Below are 22,641 nucleotides of genomic sequence, written 5' to 3'. Positions count from 1 at the left end.
GGTCGACCACCCGTAAAAACATATATTGCTGTTTTCGTTTGCTTTACTTCCAAAGCAGTTCATTTAGAATTAGTTTCAGACCTGTCAACTAATCCATTAATTTTCGCCCTAAAAAGGTTCATTGGTCGCCGAGGAATGCCCCAGAAGATGTTCAGCGACAACGCAACCAACTTCGTCGGCGCCGATCACAAGCTGCGCGAGCTGAAAGAGGCGTTTCTGGCCCAGGCAACGGAATTGAAGGGATTCGCCGCAGACAAAGGGTTCAGCTTCACCTTTATACCACCGCGGGCGCCGCACTTCGGCGGATTATGGGAGGCCGCGGTGAAGTCCGCTAAACATCTAATCGTTCGCGCAATCGGCAACGTGCTCCTCACGGTAGAGGAGCTATCAACACTGCTGTCCGAAGTGGAAGCAATCCTCAATTCTCGGCCCCTAACACCTCTGAACCAGGACCCCAACGACGGCGAAGCGTTAACTCCGGCGCATCTCTTAATAGGGTGCTCCCTGCGATCACTCCCACCAGCACAGGTAGCAATGGACCTAATTCATTGCTGCGAGAGATGGCAACTTGTTTGCTGTCTCAAGCAACAGTTTTGGCGACAGTGGTCCAAAACATACCTGACGGGTCTTCAGGAGCGCACCAAATGGTTACACCCGAAACGGAATCTGCAGCCCGGCGACCTCGTCCTCGTACACGAAGACAACACACCACCGCAGCAGTGGGTAACAGGACGAATCGTCGCAACCGTCGAAGGGCAAGACGGCAAGGTGCGAGTCGCAGAAGTAGCAACCAAGACGGGCACGATTAAGCGCCCCATCCACAAACTGGCTGTCCTTCCACTGGATATTGAAGGAATCTGATCCTGTCAAGGTGGCCGGTGTTGCGTCAAGCGACAAGATATATGTATATTTAAACCTGAAATTAAAATTAAGAAAAAATGAATTATAAAAAATTATAGAATATTGAATTATTTAAATTATTGTATACTTACCTTAATTATGCATTCATACTACTAATCTACTACTTACCTTAATACTTGCCATAATCTATTACAATATTGAACGAAAAGTTGAAGATAATTATATTTACCCCTTTTTTATACATATGAACATTACCACTAGTTTAAGCCGTTAGTTTAAGATTTAGGCTAAGCAACTAAATGAAGAAATAAAGAACTTTCTATTGTAATTGAACCTTTGAACCGAACGCACGCTTTTTTCGTCACTCGTGATTAATAAGTCATTCTCGCAACAGGTAATTGGAGTGTTATTTAGAATTGCGCATCCCTAACTACTTTTCGCTTCTCAAAAACGCTTGAGAATTTTTTACAATGGATTTATTGAGAGAATATTTCGGTGAGCAGATATTTTCATAGTTTGGGTCGGTCGATTGGCCACCAATATCGTGGGATATCAGACCGTTAAACTTTTTCCTGTGGGGATATGTAAAGTCTAAAGTCTATGCGGACTCTGACCCTTTCGGTTCAGGCCTTGGATCAAAACATCACACGTGTCATTCGCCAGTTTCCAGTCGAAATGCTCGATCGAGTCATCGAAAATTAGACTTAACGTGTGGACCATCTGAGATGTAGCCGCGGTCATTATATGAAAGCGATAATCTTCAAAGACTAAATGCCAAAGAATGTTATTTCGAATGATATTGACCATTCCCCATTAAATTTAAATTTTCTGTGTTTTTTCTTTAAAAACGTAGGAAACCTCAAAATGGATCACTATTTATATGTATATTTAAATATTTTATGTTATACATGTAAAACAGCAACATCATATCAACCGATGTGAACAATAAATTAAACAACACCAATAAAGGTGTTCTGACCAATCAACAAAATATTTATCGTGCGCTGCAAACACTTATTATAGAAAGGTTAGAACCTTCGTAAATTTTATTACAAGCTGCTATTGTTGTCGTCTACCACATGTGCAGTTTATAAGGTACTTGAAATGTATTTTACTAAGGCAACGAGAAGAGATTGGCATAAAAAACAAAGAGAGCGGTATCATAAACGTCGAAAGATAGAAAAAAGGGAAACGAACGCTGTTACAAAAAGGATGTTACAAGAGGGAAAAACTAGCTGAGTTCTACAGTTTATTTATTTATCTCCATTCTTGTGATTGTTTTCATAGTAGCTGTTATCATGGTGAATAATGAAGTCATTTATCTTCTGTGGTTGAGCAAGGTAAGCAGAATGTGGCATGTTTTTAGATTGACCTTATTTGGTTTGTTTTGAGCTATTGTACGAGTTATCCATGGCACGAGGGGCTCAGCCAGTGGTCTTAGAGCATGTATTATTCACCACTAAATCCGCCGGTAGATAACACGTGCTGGATTGTGCCCTTATTATTAACGGTATTTAAAAGAACACCAACAGAACATTACAATTGTTGTTGGAATTTGAAACATACTTAAATTTGCCAATAAAAAAAACCGAGTAACGAAGGGATAATTCAGATAGCAAGCGAAGTACGAAGGCTAAGTATATGCTTAGATCGACTCTACATTTCCATAATTGCTTAGTTGGCAATTTGACCACAGACATATATTATATGAAAAATTGTTGATACCACGATGGGTTTTTTTTAATATCAACAATGAGCATTTCGCAAAATCACTGTTAAGATACTACTTGACTGTTGCAAAATATTATCTTCGTCATTTGTATTTTTGGCATTGTACTCGCATATATTTCGTTGCGGCCGGAATCAATCACTATTTACTAATGATTGTACACACACACATATGTGCATCGTGTTGTAAAAGATGAGGACTGCGGACATATAGCTATTTCATTATTTTCCCGCATAACGTCTGAAGTTAAAGTTAAAGTTCGTCAATGCGATGTTGCTGAGTTAATAACAGTCGAGAGTAATAAAAAATAGTCGCTCGAAAATGTTCGCGATTTAATTTATTTTTTATCCGAAATTAATCTTTTAAATGACTGTAAACAGCACAACCGGTGCCAGTAAGTTGAAACGTTAGGAGTATGTAGTATATCATCACAAATGTCAAACTTTACTATTTTGTTGTGAGTTGAAGATTGTAACACTAGGGTATCCAAGCCCCAAAATATAAAGGCAACCTACGCAGGGAGCATACACCAAGTTTTTTTTATAAACATATGTACGTATATAAATAGTATATATAAACACATACAAAACAGCAAAGTCACACACACTTTTCGTCCCCTGAAATACGTACTAATAACTTACTAAACTATTCGAAATTTATTTCTGTATTTTTGCACGATTCCCCACATCATATTACATATAGTAAACATATAAGAACTCAGGTTCTGTTAACAGATATAACCAAATTATAAATAAGATCTTATTACTAAAATCTATTTAATTTTTTCCTTCACCTGTACCCTTGTAAGAGTGATGCTAAAAAATGTTACATCTTAGGAGGCGTAGTGCAACATCATTGTACCCAACGATATTTCATGCCAACTATCACAACCGAACCTGCGGAGAATATTTGACTGTATTGATACTATTAAATTGCAAACACATAGGTGACACCGAGCTTATTATACTTTTAACACAATATACCGTTGTGCAGACAGCATGCATACGAAAATGTTGCGTATACGCACGGCGCCTTTTGTAAAGTATATCCCAGAGCAGGGTTACTGCTTGTGTAAATATATTTTTAACTCACTTAAAATTTATGTGTGTGTCTACCGTTTTGAACGATTTCAAATGCTTGTTCATGTGTCAGCTTTTCAAAGCTTTTCCAAAAACATATACCTACTTTTAATAAAAGAAACATACATTTCTTTTTGGAATTAGATCATATGAAGCATGAGTTTTAATTCCAGAAGTAAGCAAAACATTTTGAGCACGTAGAAAAATATTTGAAATGAATGAAAAAAATATAAATAGGTATATTTTACAGCAATAATTTCCAAAAATATTTTACTTGTTGTCACTCCTATTTAAAGGAACTGATTTTTAATCTCTGTTTCCCATCAAATAGTAATCTACTTTTGACGAGCAGACAGTAACGTGGTTCCAGTAGCTAACTATCAAATTATTGAACGAAACCGCGCATGTTTGAAATAAATCGGATCACTGTAACACTTTTTATAAAACATTGAATAAAGACCAAAAAAGCGAAAGGGATATATTTGCCAACCTAATAAATTAGTGATGAAGTGTTACAGTGATCGGATTTAGTTCAAATATGCGCCATTACCTTTGATAATATGTTTCCATCTAGACGGCAACTTCATAATACCCCCTTCTCTCGGATTTGCTTTTAACAAAGGAAAATTTAAAAATAGCGCGAATTTTGATATAGTGAACTCCATGATGGAGTCTTGTGAAGAAGTTCACGCAAGTGAGGAAAGTTCTCTGATCGTCATTCACTTGGGAGTGGCCAGAAACGATTATTTTACACATGGCTCAAGCAGCTCACTACTTCCGATCTTTGACCAAGTATCCTCTGGGTAGCCTAAGGACATCCGTTTGAAGGCGAGGTAATTTGAGAAGGCGAAACATGCCCTACATAGAATTGTGCGCTGGGTTTGGGACCCGCCACGTAAAAATCAGTACCAATGAAAAAGACAACACAGCCTCGGATGAGAGACCCCCCTTTTGATGACGACCATGGCAGACGAAATAAGGACTACGTTTTGAGGGCATGCACCTGGAATGTCCGGACCCTTAATTGGGAAGGTGCCGCTGCCCAGCTGGTTGATGTCCTCGCAAAAATAAAGGCTGACATCACCGCCGTCCAAGAAATGCGATGGACGGGACAAGGACAGAGACGAGTAGGTCCTTGTGGCATTTACTACAGTGGCCATAGAAAGGAGCGCAAGTTTGGTGTGGGATTCGTGGTGGGAGAGAGACTCCGTCGCCGAGTACAATCATTCACTCCGGTGAATGAACGTCTAGCCACAATCCGCATCAAAGCGAGGTTCTTCAACATATCGCTGATCTGCGCCCACGCTCCAACGGAAGAGAAGGACGATGTGACCAAAGATGCCTTCTATGAGTGCTTGAAGCGCCCTTATGAAGGCTGCCCCCGCCACGATGTCAAAATCGTGCTTGGCGACCTTAACGCCAGGGTGGGCAAAGAAGGTATATTTGGCACTACGGTCGGAAAATACAGCCTCCACAACGAAACATCCCCAAACGGGTTGAGGCTGATTGACTTCGCCGGGGCCCGAAATATGGTTATCTGTAGTACTAGATTCCAGCATAAGAAGATTCATCAAGCTACTTGGCTGTCTCCGGATCGAAAAACTACCAACCAGATCGATCATGTTGCGATAGACGGAAGACACGTCTCCAGTGTTTTAGATGTGCGTGCGCTTTGAGGTCCTAACATCGACTCGGACCACTATCTTGTTGCAGTCAAGATTCGCACCTGCCTCTGTGCAGTAAAAAACGCACGCCACCAAACACAAGGAAGGTTCGACGTCGAGAAGCTGCAATCACAACAGACAGCCGAACGATTTTCTACTCGGCTTGCACTCCTGCTCTCTGAGAGCACTCGTCAACAACTCGCTATAAGAGAACTGTGGGACGGCATTTCAATCTCCTTACGTACAGCTGCAACCGAAACCATTGGTTTTCGGAAAGTGCAAAAGAACAACAACGAGGAGTGCCGTGTCACAGCGGAGAACAAACAGGCTGCCTACCTCACAACGTTACGATCGACCACTACACGTGCGGGATGGGATAGATACCGAGAGTTGCAAAGGAAAGCGAGACGCATTTGCAGACTGAAAAAGAGAGAGGCTGAAATGCGTGAGTATGAAGAGCTTGATAAGCTGGCCGACAGGGGTAATGCTCGAAAATTCTACAAAAAAATGCGGCGGCTTACAGAACGTTTCAAGACCGGAGCATACCTTAGTAGAACCCCCAAAGGTGATCTAGTGACCGATGCCCAGAGCATACTTAAATTATGGAGGGAACACTTCTCCAGCCTGCTGAATGGCAGTGAACGCACGACACCAGGAGAAGGAGAACCCGATTCCCCAATCGATGACGATGGAGTAGACGTTGCATTGCCCGACCATGAAGAAGTTCGAATAGCAATTAAACGCCTGAAGAACAACAAAGCGGCAGGGGCCGATGGATTGCCGGCCGAGCTATTCAAACACGGCGGCGAAGAACTAATAAGGAGCATGCATCAGCTTCTTTGTAAAATATGGTCGGACGAAAGCATGCCCAACGATTGGAATTTAAGTGTGCTATACTTAATCCATAAAAAAGGAGACCCCACAATCTGCATAACTACCGTGGGATTAGCCTCTTCAACATCGCATATAAAGTTCTATCGAGGCATGTGTGAAACATTAAAGCCAACGTCAACAAACTGATTGGACCTTATCGGTGTGGCTTTAGACCTGGAAAATCAACAACCGACCAGATATTCACCATGCGCCAAATCTTGGAAAAGACCTGTGAAAGGAGAATCGACACACACCACCTCTTCGTCGATTTCAAAGCTGCTTTCGACAGCGCGAAAAGGAGCTGCCTTTATGCCGCGATGTCTGAATTTGGTATCCCCGGAAAACTAATACGGCTGTGTAAACCGGCGTTGAGCAACACGAAAAGCTCCGTCAAGATCGGGAAGGACCTCTCCGAGCCGTTCGATACCAAACGAGGTTTCAGACAAGGCGACTCCCTATTGTGCGACTTCTTCAACCTGCTTCTGGAGAAAATAGTTCGAGCTGCAGAACTAAACAGAGAAGATACCGTCTTTTATAAGAGTGTACAGCTGCTGGCGTATGCCGACGATATTGATATCATCGGCCTCAACACCCGGACAAGGAAGCACAGAAAATGGGTCTGCAGTGAACGAGGGCAAAACGAAATATCTCCTGTCATCAAACAAACAGTCGTCGCACTCGCGACTTGGCTCTCACGTCACTGTTGACAACTGTCAATGTGTTTTACGTGGGATCCTGCTTATGAAAAGCTTAACTCCACTGTTGACAGTCATAACTTTGAAGTTGTAGATAATTTCGTCTATTTAGGAACCAGCATTAACACCACAACAATGTCAGCATGGAAATCCAACGCGGGATTGCTCTTGCCAACAGGTGCTACTTCGGACTGAGTAGGCAATTGAAAAGTAAAGTTCTCTCTCGACGAACAAAAGCCAAACTCTATAAGTCGCTCATAATTCCCGTCCTGCTATATGGTGCAGAGGCTTGGGCGATGACAGCAACCGATGAGTCGACGCTACGAGTTTTCGAGAGAAAAATTCTGTGAAAGATTTATGGTCCTTTGCGCATTGGCCACGGCGAATATCGCATTCGATGGAACGATGAGCTGTACGAGATATACGACGACATTGACATAGTACAGCGAATTAAAAGGCAGCGACTACGCTGGCTAGGTCATGTCCGAATGGACGAAAACACTCCAGCTCTGAAAGTATTCGACGCAGTACCCGCCGGGGGAAGCAGAGGAAAAGGAAGACCTCCACTCCGTTGGAAGGACCAAATGGAGAAGGACCTGGCTTCGCTTGAAATATCCAATTGGCGCCACGTAGCGGAAAGAAGAAACGACTGGCGCGCTGTTGTTAACTCGGCTATAATCGCGTAAGCGGTGTCTACGCCAATTATGAAGAAGAAGAACTCCATGTTTACACGCAATATCCAAAGTAATCATGCGTACCGCCTTTTTGTAGGTTATGTCAAGATATATAGTATGAAATACGAGCTCTGTAGCGCTTTATACATAGCCGCGTAATTCAACAGACAACAAGGCGGAAGGGAGATATTTTTCAACCTAATATTAGGAATTTATACATTTCAGTAGCCATTGAAGTGAAAACTCAATATTTCCATTTCTAACGAATTATTATTCGTTAAAATTATCTAAACAAATTTCGCCTATTCATTCCATTTTGTAGTTTTATGTTCAATTGAAAATTATGGTAAAGCAGCAAGTTTTTCAAATATGCGGAACAAGTCATGTTTTCTGCTATTTCATCGAGGAATCATTAACAGAGGAAATAGTAAAGCCATGAATATCAGGCTTGGATGCAACAATAAAAACATTTCGTTAGAGGAAGGGAGGCGTATTGTAAGAAACGAACTAATTGAGCCTAAACTTTGTCTTAAAATGATTTTCATTGCACATTTATCTTTAAATTGTACAACTTTAAAACTACAGTAGCACAAACCAGGTTAATTGAAGCAAAAGGCGATCTCTGTTTTTGTGTGCCTCTGTTCGCTAGTGGAATATTCTTACGAAACATTACAATTAGACGATTTCGGAACTAGTGACCTGCAGTTTATTACAATTGGTTCTAAAATCAATTCAGTTGCCGAGATATACGGAAACCACGCAATGGTTGAGTAGTAGTCACAACCATAGCATCGCTCAATTGTTTTAGTTTTATGCTGAAATGCACATCATATACGAAAGAAAGCTTCCGTTCCTTGAAAGTGGAATTGAGATAACTATTATATCAAAATCCTCATAAATAAGCAACAATTCTTTACCGTATTGGAATAAAATTTTTGATAAAGTAAGTGATATTCCATAGTCGATACAAAAATTTTATAAAATTGAAGGTAAAGTAAATGTTTCTATGGTCAAGCCTTACACTAATAAAATGTTCGGGTTAAAACTCAATTAAATTTCATAAAGAAATCTTTGATTCGAACATCAGTAGTTCTAAATATGCAATATAATACTCTCTCCGCTTCACGCAATGTCTTATTAATGGGGATACCCAATTGGACACACTGCAGCGCGCTGTGTGAGTAATCCACTTCGATATACTTATGTACTTGATACAGTTAATCCTCGGTTGCAAGGATATTTGCAGATTCGTAAGTATCCGACTATCACACAATTTCACTTATGAAAGCAATGAAATCATGAGCACCAACTACTTCATCGAAACTTTTTTAAGGCAACAAAAATCATTATCACACACTTATCTACTTGCAGACATACTATGTATGTATTAAAGAAAACAACGAGAGACAAATAGAAGAAAACGGAAGAAAGCATTAAAGGCATACAAGGTTTGATAATTAAGTAATGAGACTGATTTTATTGCCGCGCTTGTGGTAAACCGGTGGCATCACGACAACGCGCCGTGCCACACCGCCTTCAGCGTGTCCCAGTATTTGGCTTCCAAAGGGATCGCCGTGTTGCAACAGTCCCCTTATTCGCCCGACATGTCACCCTGTGACTTTTTTTTGTTTCCTAAAACAAAATCGGTGGTCAGTCGAAGCGTTCCAGAAATGTTACGAAGCATGCAAAACGCTGTATATCTGCCCAAGGGGCCTACTTTGAAGGGGATGGCAGAGTTGTAGAATAGTTTTCAAATATACGGTTTTTATGGAATCAGTCTCATTACTTAATTGTCATACCTCGTAAACACAAAGCACATATCCGAGCCATTATTCCATAAGTTTTTTCGGTATATTTCATGCAATTTATAGCAATAGTTATAGTATGACTTGAAGTACAGTTAGTTAAGGCAAATATGTCTGATATTAGTTAGCAGCCACACCTCAGCCATACAACGGCTCCACGAAGTAACTCGGAAACCCCCATTGGACAAGATGTTTTAAGACTTTTAAAGGCTTATGTCATAATTCACAGCGTTCCAAAACCTAGTTGTGACATATTCATCAGACAAAATTGAGGCAAAATCATCTTTTCCGGTGAATTCAGTATCTTTTGGTAATTGTCAATATACAATTTACAAAATAATAGACTTAGAACCTAAGTTCTGCAATTTTTTTCAAATTCACTTGTTATATGATTTCGGCAATGCTTATGCTTCCTATCTTTTTCGTAATAAGTTCATAATCTCTGTAGCAACATGCTACGGGAGTATAATAATGTTAAATGGAAGCCCTAACATCTAGATTATATTCAATTTTACTATATATTAAACAATGTGAATGAAAGCAAAGCAGTTGTATAGAACTATGAGTTTTGAACAGAATTTTCTGTAAATAAAGACAAGGAAGTAGAAAGCATTCATAAAGCTCTTTTTAAATTCCTAACATCTAGAAATAAATTTGTTTTACTCCGTTTGTGAAAGGAAATTAAAACAAGCATATTGAGTACTTCTCTCTGTTCATCGACAAAGAAAAACTCTGACTGCGCTTTATTGAAACACAATCCTTTCACTGACTTACCAAAATTTAAAATTATAGTATCAATTTCGCAGTTGGAAACCTCCATTTTCCTTTATTTATAAATTTTTAAACCTATGTATGTATATCTGTTTTGATTGTGTATGGCGTTGCAAGCAAACGTAGCATGAAAAAAAACGATTATATTCTGTGTGAAACTCTGCCTGTTCATAAAAACGATAAAAGTCAAACAGTTGAATGATGCTGCCACCCACTGTTAATTATATTATATAATATCCTGCCGCGTGAGATTTTATTCGTTTTCAATTTACACTTCTTCATCAGAATGTAAAAAGGTAAACTAAGCTTTGGATGTATTAAGTTTTACTGCCTTCGGCACATTGTTCTGAAACATCCGCAGCCTGCGTGCAATAAACCTGCTGCTTCTAAATACCTGCTTAATTTCAATATTTTTTACTCAGGCTGCATGTTGTGCATAGTATCTATAAGGATGAACGGCGGCTGGGAATAGAATTTTCTTTAAAAGTGATTGAAGTGATTGATTTTAAGCTGTAAAGCCTGGTATAAAAAAACGTGTTCAGCAAAGTTAAGTTTAACGATGAGGATCATATAGAAAACTTGCTTCTGGATCAGTACAAGAATTCGACATGGACATAGCTCAACTATCTATTACTTTTAGATCAATACTTAAAATGAATAAATATTGAAACACAACATTTGCAACGTCACGTGAGATAGTTCGGAAAGTGAAGAAGCGACTTGAGCGAAATCCACGACGAAGTGCCAATCAAATGGCTAAAGAACTGAAAATATCCGACCATATAGCCGAACTTTCCTGTTCAGCATTCCTGGCTTCACCACCGTGCGGCAGATAATTTATTGCATTAACGTTTGGCTGCGTAAATTTTCAACATAAAAACATGAAAATAAACTGTACAATTGTGCTACTTGAAAATTTTGTTAACCCTTTAATAATAAAAATGTAAACAAAAATGAGGTAAGTTTGCTTACTAACATACCCATTGAGCATGAAATGGGCCTCATCGCTGAACAAAGTTCGGTTCGAAAACATTGGATCTTCTTGGAACTTCTCAAGAGCTCATTAAGTGGAACGATGTCACTTGGAAGATCGAGCGGCTTCAGTTCTTGCAAAACTTTCTTTTAGTTTATGATCTCGTCGTAAAATGCGCCAAGTCGTTCCATACGTTAATACGAGTTGCTGCGAACAGCGCCGAATCGACTCGCCACGGGCTTCGTGTACACTCTCAGCTACTGCTGCTTTACTGCATGCTGGACGCGGTATTTTCGGTCGAATATTATTGGAAAAAAGTACCTCTACTTGGTACACCCGTTACATGACGAAGGTATATTATTATCACGGAAATATTTTCCGCGGATTTCAATTATATATCTCACGCACTGGAGCCTACATATTCGGTATGTGGGAACTTGCACCGTTACGGTTCGATTTTGAGAGCTTTCAGACTTAAATTGTCATACCATAAAGGTACTATTTGTGACAATTTCTATACGAATATTTTCACTCATTGGTGCTTGATTTGTGTACTGAAAATTTAAAGGATCTTATGGAATTTTAAACTGTGCTATATTGGAAGTAGGCGTGGTTGTAGTCCGATTACGTCCATTTGCATAATGTAACATGGAATCATCAGGATAATATTATGCACTGAATTTGATTAGAATTGATTTTGTAGATCTGGAAAAATTCGATTTTGACCCCGGCTCCTATGAAGTCCTTTTGTATCCTTGTGGGTGTCAAATTTAATGCCTCTAACGTATTCAGTTATTAATTTATCGCACTTGAAGCAGTTTCAACAAAATAGTTATATGAGGAAGTGCGAGGTAGCAATCCGACTTCACGCATTTTTACACTTTTTGTTGCGATAATTACGATTTGTTCTAAGCGAGATGGTTATTGTAGCTTTAGTGGCTTCGTTTAGCCCATAGATGCCCTTGCCCCAGTATCAAATTAAAGGTTCATATACTAATTTGATATGCACTTACCCACTTCATGTGCAGATAACACTAATTGTAACTTTGGGACACGTAAAAAATAATATTTTCAATAAGCTTAAAGTATTTGACGGTAATACCCTTTTTGGCACAAATTGTCCTGCATTTGCAATACATATTTTGGGTCACTGTAAGTATGTACCTACATTATATGCAGCGAGCTCAATTAATTTGAAAATGTGGTTTTGACGTGTGAATCAAAGTCCATCGACGGTTGTATGGAATGTTATTGTTGGTTATGAGCAACGCCAGCTTCTATTCAAAATACAAAAAGTATTATGTGTTCTTTTCAGTTTTCATAGTTTTACGTCCTATCTCAAAACTTTTCGTGGCACAAATTTTCGTATTTGAAATTTTAATAACTTTGCGCGAAAAGTTTATGACAGAATCCATATATAAACATATGAACGTAACTGTATATATAGTAAACACAATTGCCATCATCACCGTAAAGAAACTTGATAATCGAACGGTTATCACAAACCCAAAAAGTGTAAATACGCAATTGAAAAAGTTTGAAATATGTGATTTGTGTACTAGATTCTACCTTGTTTACATACGCAATCATTGTATTCATGAATGTTCCGATATAAAACATTGTTATACTTGAGATACCTGATTATGCAGTGCCACGAAAGATGTTGCGAAAATGTAAGACTTTGTAATTTATATTGGAAATCGTACTTGAAAGCTAAAAGATTAGGAAGGAATAGGTACCTTCACTCATACAAACAATAAGTTTGCACAATGATGCAATATATTGATTAGTTGGCGCCTGCTTGGTCACCAATTAGTGAACTAAACGAATCAATCACATTAGTGTAATGAAAAAATAACGCTCAGAATTGAAAGCAATTTGGTTAACATTAAATAGAGAAAGTCTCGAGACTTTTTATTAACGCTGATGTCATTTCTAGTTCAAATGAATCTTGAAAGGAGTAAACATAAATCAACTGATAGTACATAAGGAGCCAATTATTTTTATCGCTCATTTCCCAATTGAATTCACGAAAGATAAAGGTTACATAAGTAACAGAAGAAAACATGTTTCTTAGTATTAATGAAAAAAGGAAGTAAAATGTAGAGATGTATCAAGAAAAGCATATAAGTATGTATTAAAGCATTCTTACATTTTTCTCTTGTTATACATTGATTTAACACAGAAAGCAACTCTAGTCAACGTCACAGATTAATTCCAGCGGAACCAACAACTGCAGGAAGGCTTTAGCTCACTGGCAGGTCAACTTCTCATGCCTATAATATGGAAACATTTTCGGCAACGAAAAGGCAGACGAGTTGGCAAAGTAAAGAGCACTTAATGCGAATCCGAGTGAATACCATGCCCACTGGGAACGATCAAGCGATCGCTTTATATGAGTTTTGAACCAATAGCTCAGGGCAGATGGAACATAATAACATACTGTTAGATATGGTGGTTCAAACATGACAGGAATGGAACTCCAGACTACTACTAGAATTAGTATATACAGATTTATAGCTACTATAAGGAGGCTTTTCTGTGAACAAACCCAACACAAGCTACTTGTTACCCCTCAGGCACCAAATTCTCAATGATTGTCCATAAAAAGCATAATGGTATCTGGAATTTTATTGAGAGCACCAAATGATTGGAGTGCAGCGATGAAAAGAGATAACAAGATTGTAAGGTCTTACGCTATGACATCGAAATGGTTATCAAGTGCTAATTGCACTAATTTAGTCACTTCGACTTTTTCTTTTCTTGGTTTTCAACCCATATAGTACTTCCCTTTTGTACGAAGAAATATTATTATTATTAAAAATTATTTGAAATTTTATACCACTTTTGAAAATTAAACCCTTTATCAAAGAAAGTATTGTATTTTGACTGAATATTTTCTGCTGGGTACATTTCTTCACTCAGGTTCGCCTACACTTACATTCATAGACACTTGTATGGGTACTCTTCAGCATAGCAGCAATCGAGTCACCTCTGCTGATTTGGTGGCGAGCATTGGCTAATGGAAAAGGCGCCATTTGGTCTTTGCGGCGTAAAACAACACTTGATTTTGGGTACTTGGTCATTAATTTGTAGTTATTTATGGGAAAAATTATGATTTTTACGCAATACTGTTATTGCGTTTGCACTGTAGAGGCAAGTATCGTGAAACGGCATAATCATTGAATTAAATTCATGAAAATTTTCCAAAAGAAATAAGGCTGATTTACATATTTTGCACCCGCTCGATTTAAGTCAGCTATGCCCTACATCAACGTTTGTGAGTTAATACATACATGAGTAGTAAGTATCTTACAGTTATAAGTGTTTCATAATTGTTATAAGATAATAAAATAATTTATATACACCTGAGCACTGTTAATACAGCAAAGCAGGCTATCTCTGACCTCTCTGTAGTGATTTTCGACTTTCACCTGTCTTTAAACCGTTTAGGTTATTTAGAATGAGATTAGTTAGACAAGTTTTGCTAAAAATTATTTGGTTGGGCGCTGAATATGAATTTAATTGGTGCAAACCTTGGTCCAAACTTTCATTTTCAACTCTCATTTTAAAAAATTATTTGCAATTGGCAAATAAATTAACTTTGTATTTCTTTCTTTATTATTCTTATCACGCAGGTTCCGCTCTCACACTAGCCCACAGAGACTTCCCCATCCGTATCCGCGAGTACTCATGAGACATTTAAGTGGTTGACTTGGTAGCAAGATTTTTTTCCCTCAAACAATTTGAGTTCAGTGCCCACTTCAATGTCGACTATGATTATGGCGACAAACACTTGAAATGCGGAAAAAACTATCAAGTGGAAATCCAAGTCAGACCACCCAAACTAATACTCGCTGGCAAGCTATTGCAACCTCTACAGACTCGCAAATATGTGTGAGATATGCATGCATCACCCCCAGCGTAACTGAACTCCACAGTCACAGAGGCGTTGACTAGTGCCACATTCTTACAACAGCCAGAACCATGAAAGCAAAACTGAGCGAATATGGTACATACCTTCATAAGTGTTATGCAGGACGGTGACGGCAGTTGAACAAAAGATGGGACTTTCGCATGAAGGCCTCAAGGCACTTTAAAAATGAGCATGAATAATAACCAACAGAGAGTACTAAAATACGATTTCTGGGCAAACTTGTTCCAAATTCTACATGATATTTATATTGAATATAATGTTGAAATGCCAAAATCCATGACAAGTTTACAATTACTTTTGACGATATATGTGATATAATAAAGTCAAGTGGAAGATCGGCAATCTTTTATTAGGTAGTTTATGCGGGCTTACACGAAATTATTATTCGATTCAACTCATTTTGGCATGCCATATTATTATTAGAAAGGACAAATTGAACGATATATCCGGATGAAAAGTTTGAAATTGGAATCTTGATCCACGTCTTCAGTATATAGAACTTGAACTGAATATCTTTAGTCCGATTTGGTCCAGGTTTGGTCATAAGGTTCATACTTAAAGCGCACTATTCAGTAAATCATTGGTACTTGATTTGCATTTTGAAGCTGAAAGAATCCAGAAGGAATTAAAATATGGATTATATGAGAAAAATGCGTTTCGTTTGCATATAGGACTGTAATAATAAAATTACATTCTAAATTTGCTCGATAACGGTCAGGGTAGACCTTGAGTTTCACATAAACAATGTATATGCCTTGTTGACAGTTTGGCCGGTCGAAAGGAATTCGCACCTTGATAATTCAAGAAAACTGTCAACAACTTTGACTTTTGACTTGCGTTGACGTGGTTTTTTTCGGTTTAGGCTCACCTTTGCCACGATATTGGGCAATTTCTTTCCAGTTTTCGAGACGTAAGCATAGACCTAGACTGATCATCAGTAGTAATATGCTTCATGACATCCTAGTAGTCGGAAAGCATAATTTTTAGGCCCTAATAATCTTTCAAGATGGGTTTCATTGATCGTTCTGATATCCCAAGGATGCTAGTAAGATCTCTGACTATTGAGCGTCGATTCTCAAGCACCAATTCCTTTATTTTATTGACGTTTTATTCTTCAGTTGATATTGATGGGTGTCCTAGACGTGGTTCATGCATCAATGCGTTCTCGACCCTCTTTAATTGGGACTGTCCTACCAATCTAAGGAAACCAATTTTTTTATCAATCATTTACTCCGGGGAATTTGATTACAATTTCCGGAGTGTTATTTGTCCCAGTGTAATTTGTTTTATATATAGATGTAATGCAATATTAATTCATCTTAAGTAATGCTCTTAAAAGCAGGCGTTGAGGCCAATACCCGCTGTAAATTTTTGTACTGAATCAGACTCAAGTTTTCCATATGACCATTACTTATCGTTTAATTTAATTTAGCTGAACAAGTGTTTTTATATACCCGGCTTTAGAGGTTGTAAGATATGCACATTCAACCACTTTTAAAATAAATACTATTCCCAGCCGCCTTTCGTTCTTATACTCGTACTATGCACGGCATGTAGCCTGCGTATAAAATCTACAGAAACAGGTGGAATCCAGCAGGTTTATTGCACACACACGTCAGTCAGAGGCTGCGGAAGTGTCAGAATATTGTGGCGATAGCAGTAAAACTTAATATATCCAAAGATTAGTTTACCTTATTTCATTCTGATGAAGAAGTGTAGAATGAAAACGAGTAGATTTTCACTCGGCTGGATATCATATTATGAATGACAGCTGTTTGACTTTTATCTTTTTTATTAGTTTCGCACAGAATATAATCGTTTTTCCACGTAACGGCTGCTTGCGACACCAACTGAAACAATATACAAGTAGATATTGAGTAAACGCATATATGTATGTATTAAAGTTTTCGAAATAAAGGAAAGGATTTCCAACTGCGAAATATATATTCGAAATTGAATTTTTGTAACTCAGTGAAAGTTTTGTCTTTCAATAAGGCGATGCGAAGCTTTTCACATTGGCGTTGAACAGAGAGAAGTTTCTAACATTCCCGTTTTAATTGTCTTTCACGAACAGAGTAAAACAAGTTTTTTCTAAATGCTAGGTATTTGGCAAGAGCTTGAATGCTATCCACTTTCTTTTCCTTGTATCTAGAAAATTTTATTCATAACTCATAATGCTATACAACTGGTCTAGCTTCCATCCAAATTGCTTAAGGGATCGTCTCAGTGCGACCCTCCGAAAAAGCACTGATTTTCGCGATTTTTTTGTTGTTGAAATTTACCAATCGGTCCGATTTTTTTTTTTATAAATAAATACATTCATTTTTTGGGTGTATGTATAATAGTTAAATAAATTTTTGAAATTACGCTTAGAAAAAGGTCCTATACGAAGTCAAGATGATTAATCTTTTTTTTTTTTGAAATTTGACAAAATGGCGGCGGTTTGAACAAAAAGTATCGAATTTGAAACAAAATCGATTTCTCGAAAATATCACACGGAAACCCCTTAATTAATAGTATAATAGAATAGAACCCTGAAGTTAAGGCTTCAAATGTCTCATTTACGGTTTTTGAATGAGATGATTAATCCATTTTTAGTTAAGAAACGGAACTGTTGCATGGCTGAAGTGTGCCTGCACGAACTATTATTAAACTATCTTCTCTTATATAACTATACTTCACGGCAGACTATAAATATTGCCATAAATTGCATAAAATAAATCATACTTGTATGTTTAAGACAGACATATGCCTCTATTGTCCACATATACTTATGATCAAATCAACATTTTCGTTCTGATATTTTATGGTGCGCAGCAAGGACGCCTCTAATGAATTTTTATACTGACACATGTACATACATATATACTTATTCATTATGTACCAGAAAAAACTACTAATGGAATAATGGCTTGGATATGTGCCTTTATGTTTATGCCTTTAATATTTTCTTCCGTTTTCATCTATTTGTCTCTCGTTGTTTTCTTTTCTTTAACAGTTGTCTGTGTATGTAGATATACAAGTATGTGTGAAAATGATTTTCGCTGGCTTAAATAAATTTCGTTGAAGTGGTGCTCGTGGTTTCATTGGTTTCGTAAGAGAAATTGATTGTGATAGTCGGATGCTCCACGTATCTGAAAATATCCTGTCAACCGAAAATAAACTGTATCAAGTACATATATGTATCGCAAGGATTACTTACACAGCGCTGCAGTTATTGGATATCTCCATTAGTACAGCATTACGTGAAGCGGAGAGGGTATTAAATTAACTCTCGAGAGGGTGTCTGATGTTCGAAATAGAGCTTGTTTTATGGAATGTAATAGAGTGTTAAAACTCGGAAATTTTGAACTAAAAGATAAATCATAATAGATTTAGGAAACTAATATTAGTATTAGGTTAGACCACAGAACCATCTACATCAGCTTTTACTTTCATAATAGCGACTAAGGAATATCACTTAAATTATTAGGAATTTTAGAATTATGGCCAAGAATTTTTGCTTATTTATGAGGATTTTGATAAAATACTTCTCTCAAATCCACACTCATGGAGCGGAGACTTTCCTTGATACATAAGATGCATTTCAGGATAAAATTAAAACAATTAAACAGAAATTGATGTTGTGAGTACTACTCAGTTTTGCGCGCGTCTGCAGTAGGCTCTTGAAATTGAATTTTTAAGAAACTTGAATATAAAGGCTAACTGTCCTAAGCCGCAGTGCATCTAGTGAGTCTAGTGACAATGTTTCGTCAAGATATTCCACCGGCGCACAGTGGGGTAAATTGTGCTCAAAATGGAGATTAATTCCCAGAAGTCTTCTAGTTATGGAAAAGTTATTTTTTTTAGTTAATTAATCATAAAGAAGTAAGAAAATAATGCAATTCGAGTGTTTTGATTGTTTTTTTATATCTTAAAAAACAAAATATGCTGAACATCGGTTTTCTAAATTTTTAATTTTTTAAGCTTCAAATTTTATTTAAAATATATAAACTGTTTCTTCATCACTATAATCATATTCATGATCATTGTCGTCTTCGCTTGAATTTTTATCATCGCCTTCATCATCATCGTCATCATCAACTTCATTATTATTGTCACTCTCTATCACGATCAACTCTAGGTGCTTCTTACTTCGGTAAATCCTGCACTTTTTTTGTAATTTTCTTGTGGTTGATCTAACGGGGTCAGAACTGACTAAAAAGTCTGTTAAACATGTCTTCATTTGCTTTTTCTACTGAATTTGCGAGAAAAATGTTCTCTAAAGATTCTTAAAATCTTTGTTTTCGAGCTTCCTGAGCTTCTTCTTGATAATTAAATATTTGTGAAGTGTTCCGGAGGCATGTTATACCAAGGATAACATTCAACGAAATATTTTGCTGTATTTAAAGCGTAGTCACGAAACTTCTGTACCTCAATATCGTGCCCACTAGAAACAACTACGAGTATTGTATGTATCTTTTTAATCAAATTTATGTCAACTTTAGTAATTGCTGCTGACATCTCGGGATTTTGAAAGAAACGCCTAGCTGTATTGCCATCGTTAGAATTCCCAAGGCCAGGTTTCGGTTGGTCAACAATCAGACCAATTTTATCTTTAAATCCTTTTTGAATCCGTGCTTTATTTTCCGAAACTAATAGTTTCTCGCTTTCTGTTCGAGCTTGCCACTTTTTTATATACAATTTATATGATAAGTGGAGAAGACATTCAAAGAACCTAATCCACCCATGAAGTATTGAAAGCCCAAATTGTAAATTTTCTGTTTTGCATAACTTTCTTCACCATTTCATCAATTTTATTAAAATCTTTCGAGCTAGCTCCACATAAATAACATTTTTGTGTAGATGTTGTTTCTGTTAATGCGTTGGCATACTTTTCCATCAACTATAGATAAAATTAAATTGTGTTTAACTTCCAAATATTTATTTCCATAAGGTATAACCAAATTAACAAGATTTCGTATTTCTAGTACCAACTCTTTAGTTTTCAGTTCTAGAAACAGCTGTGAACTCTTTTACAAATTCAATTTTTAAAGGCCTGCAGAACCTGGTAGAAGCTGGGCGCGGATTTTGCCGTCATAATCCTTTAGAGCTTCCACAAATCAACCTGATTGGAACAATACAGGTGAGGAAAACTGATGAATCATTGCTTCAGGTCTGGATTATGGTACGCTTGCTTATATGAGCTGTGTCCAGAGCTTCCATCGAATCCCCACTTGGTGTACAACATAAATTCGTCATTTCCTCATCGTTCAATGTTTTAATTACGTTATTTTGGGCTAAAGTTATACGCTCAGTGGTATGGTCTAAAAGGGCTTGCCAGCTTACTTGTGCTGAAATCTCGCAAAAATGCATGCTTTCACGTCTAGGATAACAATCCTTTTTTGCTGATTGGACATATGAATAGCAAGGAAACCTATCTGGAGCAGATTGCCTCATAACATTGTACTGTTGTCGAGATAACTTTGCTTCCACCAAAACAAATAAAGCGTCTTCTTTGGACATTTGCTGTGATAGTGATGATTTGGCAATACTTTTATGAAATTTTTTCGCTCTCGATGGTGAACTTGCAACCTCTTTCACTATCTTTGACGCTTTCACTTGCCCTGAAGCTCTAAAACTCATTTGTGCAGCATAAGCTAATAAAGGCAAAGGCACACTATCTCTTAAAAATTTACTTTTTTTTGCTTCGTTTTCTCATTTGATTCTTCAAATGAAAGTTCTTTGCAGCCACGTTTCATTCCTTGTGAATGGGTGAAACCTATCGAAGAATCCAGCCAACTTTGGTTTATTCTAAGGAAACGCTCTTCATGCCTATTGTTTCTGCTCCAACGAATTTTAAATTGACTAATAAAGGTTTTTATCCTATCATCAAACTCTTTTATAAATTCATCAGATGGCTCAATACGCTTTTTCAATTACTCTTTCAAAAATTCAAATTTTTCATTAAATTTATCACAGCCAGAGTTTTTCATTATGTCATAAAGATTTGACGAGGAACCCAAATTACATTAGAACTGGTTCCTATAAGGAAGATAATAATATTTTTATCCTCTTTAAATGTAGTCAATGTCGGTATCGCTTTTACCATGTTAGTTAAATATACATCACTATTGTTATTTCTCTCGACTGCACATGACATAACAAACATTAGTAATAAAAATTGCAAGGGAAAAAACAATGTCGGTTATCATGATTTTACATATACCCTAAACCTTAGATAAGAACTTTATGCCATATTAATTAATTATTACAAAATGTAAGAAATCAAAATTTTATTTCAAAAATGTATGATGATGATGTTTATTATTATACATAATGTAAGTAAAACGTATTTTAGACTAATCCGGAATATGTTCTTATGCATTTTAAGCTGCCGCTTATCGTAACGTATTCGTATATATTCTGACTGGTGCAGTTCGCATAAAGAAATGCATATACTGAGAAAGTGCGCAGTATTGGCGCAACTTTTTTTTACAAAAAAGAAACTACAACAGTCATGGATACAGGAATGGAAACAAGATTTGCTTTACCCCGCTTTAACTCACAACTATATGTCTGCATATAAGGTCAGAAATCCCAATATTTTAAGGCTTTCGCCCAAAAAAGTTAAAATACTTAGAGACACGTAAAAACACAAATGAAATCTTTTTGTATTTACTAAAATTACCTGAACAAAGAAGGCTCTATTACATTTTTTCTAAGGATTTGTCCAGTTAAAGAAAAATAAAAAAACTTCGAAAAATGAAAAAAAATCACGTATATCACTGTGCGCATACAAAAAGAAATAAACTTGCAATTTTCAGAGAATATTACAAAGAGAAAACTGTAAATTTTGCCAAATATTTGTTCAGTTAGTGATGTAGAATTTATCTACTTTTGTTTGATAACAAAAATTTACTTGTACCTTGAATTTCGATTTTTGAATTAATCTCCAAAATCGACACTTTTACCAATGTGCGGCAGTGATAAAAGACGCACAAGCAGGAGGAGACGCCTTAGGTATCAGTTAACTTGCTTGTGGTTAAGTAGTTTAAAAGTTGTACAATTTAACGATTGAAATACGTTTTAAAGTAAAGGTATTATCTGAAAGCTTTAGGCTCAATTAGTTCATTTCTATCACTATACGCCTCCGTTGCTCTAACGAAAAGTTCTAGTTGTTGCATTAAAGTCTGATGTTCGCTTAAGCTTTGCTATTTCATCTGTTAAAAGATTCCTCGATGAAATAGCTAAAAAATATAACTTGTTCGCATATTCAAGAAATTGCTGCTAATTTACTAGAGTTACCAGTTGGATTGACACAAAAATTCAAAGATGGAATGGATATGCAGCATTTTTGGTGGAAGCGAAATAAATGTAAAATTTAACATTCGTACTTTTATTTACAAAATAGCCGTGGCCAATATTTTATAACACCCGTCTACGGTTTTTCATTAAAAATGGAAACATCGAGTTTACACTTCATGACTACCGAAATGCATAAATTCCTAATAGTTAGCTGGTAGAACAACGTAACTGTGTGCTTGTCAAGCGAAAGGCTAATTTTAATCCAGGGGAACAAATTGTTACTGCATTTTCGT

At 37.0% G+C, this 22,641-nt stretch overlaps 1 protein-coding gene and 1 pseudogene across 1 annotated transcript in view; both read left to right on the top strand.

Moving 5' to 3' along the window:
- Nucleotides 1-22,641, top strand: part of LOC120779110 (kelch-like protein 17) — a 420,616-nt gene that overhangs the window by 176,342 nt on the left and 221,633 nt on the right. The window lies entirely within an intron of this gene.
- The window catches only part of LOC120777137, a 25,562-nt pseudogene continuing 3,068 nt past the window's right edge, over nucleotides 148-22,641 (top strand).

Source organism: Bactrocera tryoni, chromosome 5 (genome assembly GCF_016617805.1).
Source record: "Bactrocera tryoni isolate S06 chromosome 5, CSIRO_BtryS06_freeze2, whole genome shotgun sequence".
Lineage (NCBI taxonomy): Eukaryota > Metazoa > Arthropoda > Insecta > Diptera > Tephritidae > Bactrocera > Bactrocera tryoni.
The sequence above is the reverse complement of the archived record's forward strand: the minus strand, read 5'-3'. Positions and strand labels throughout refer to the sequence as shown.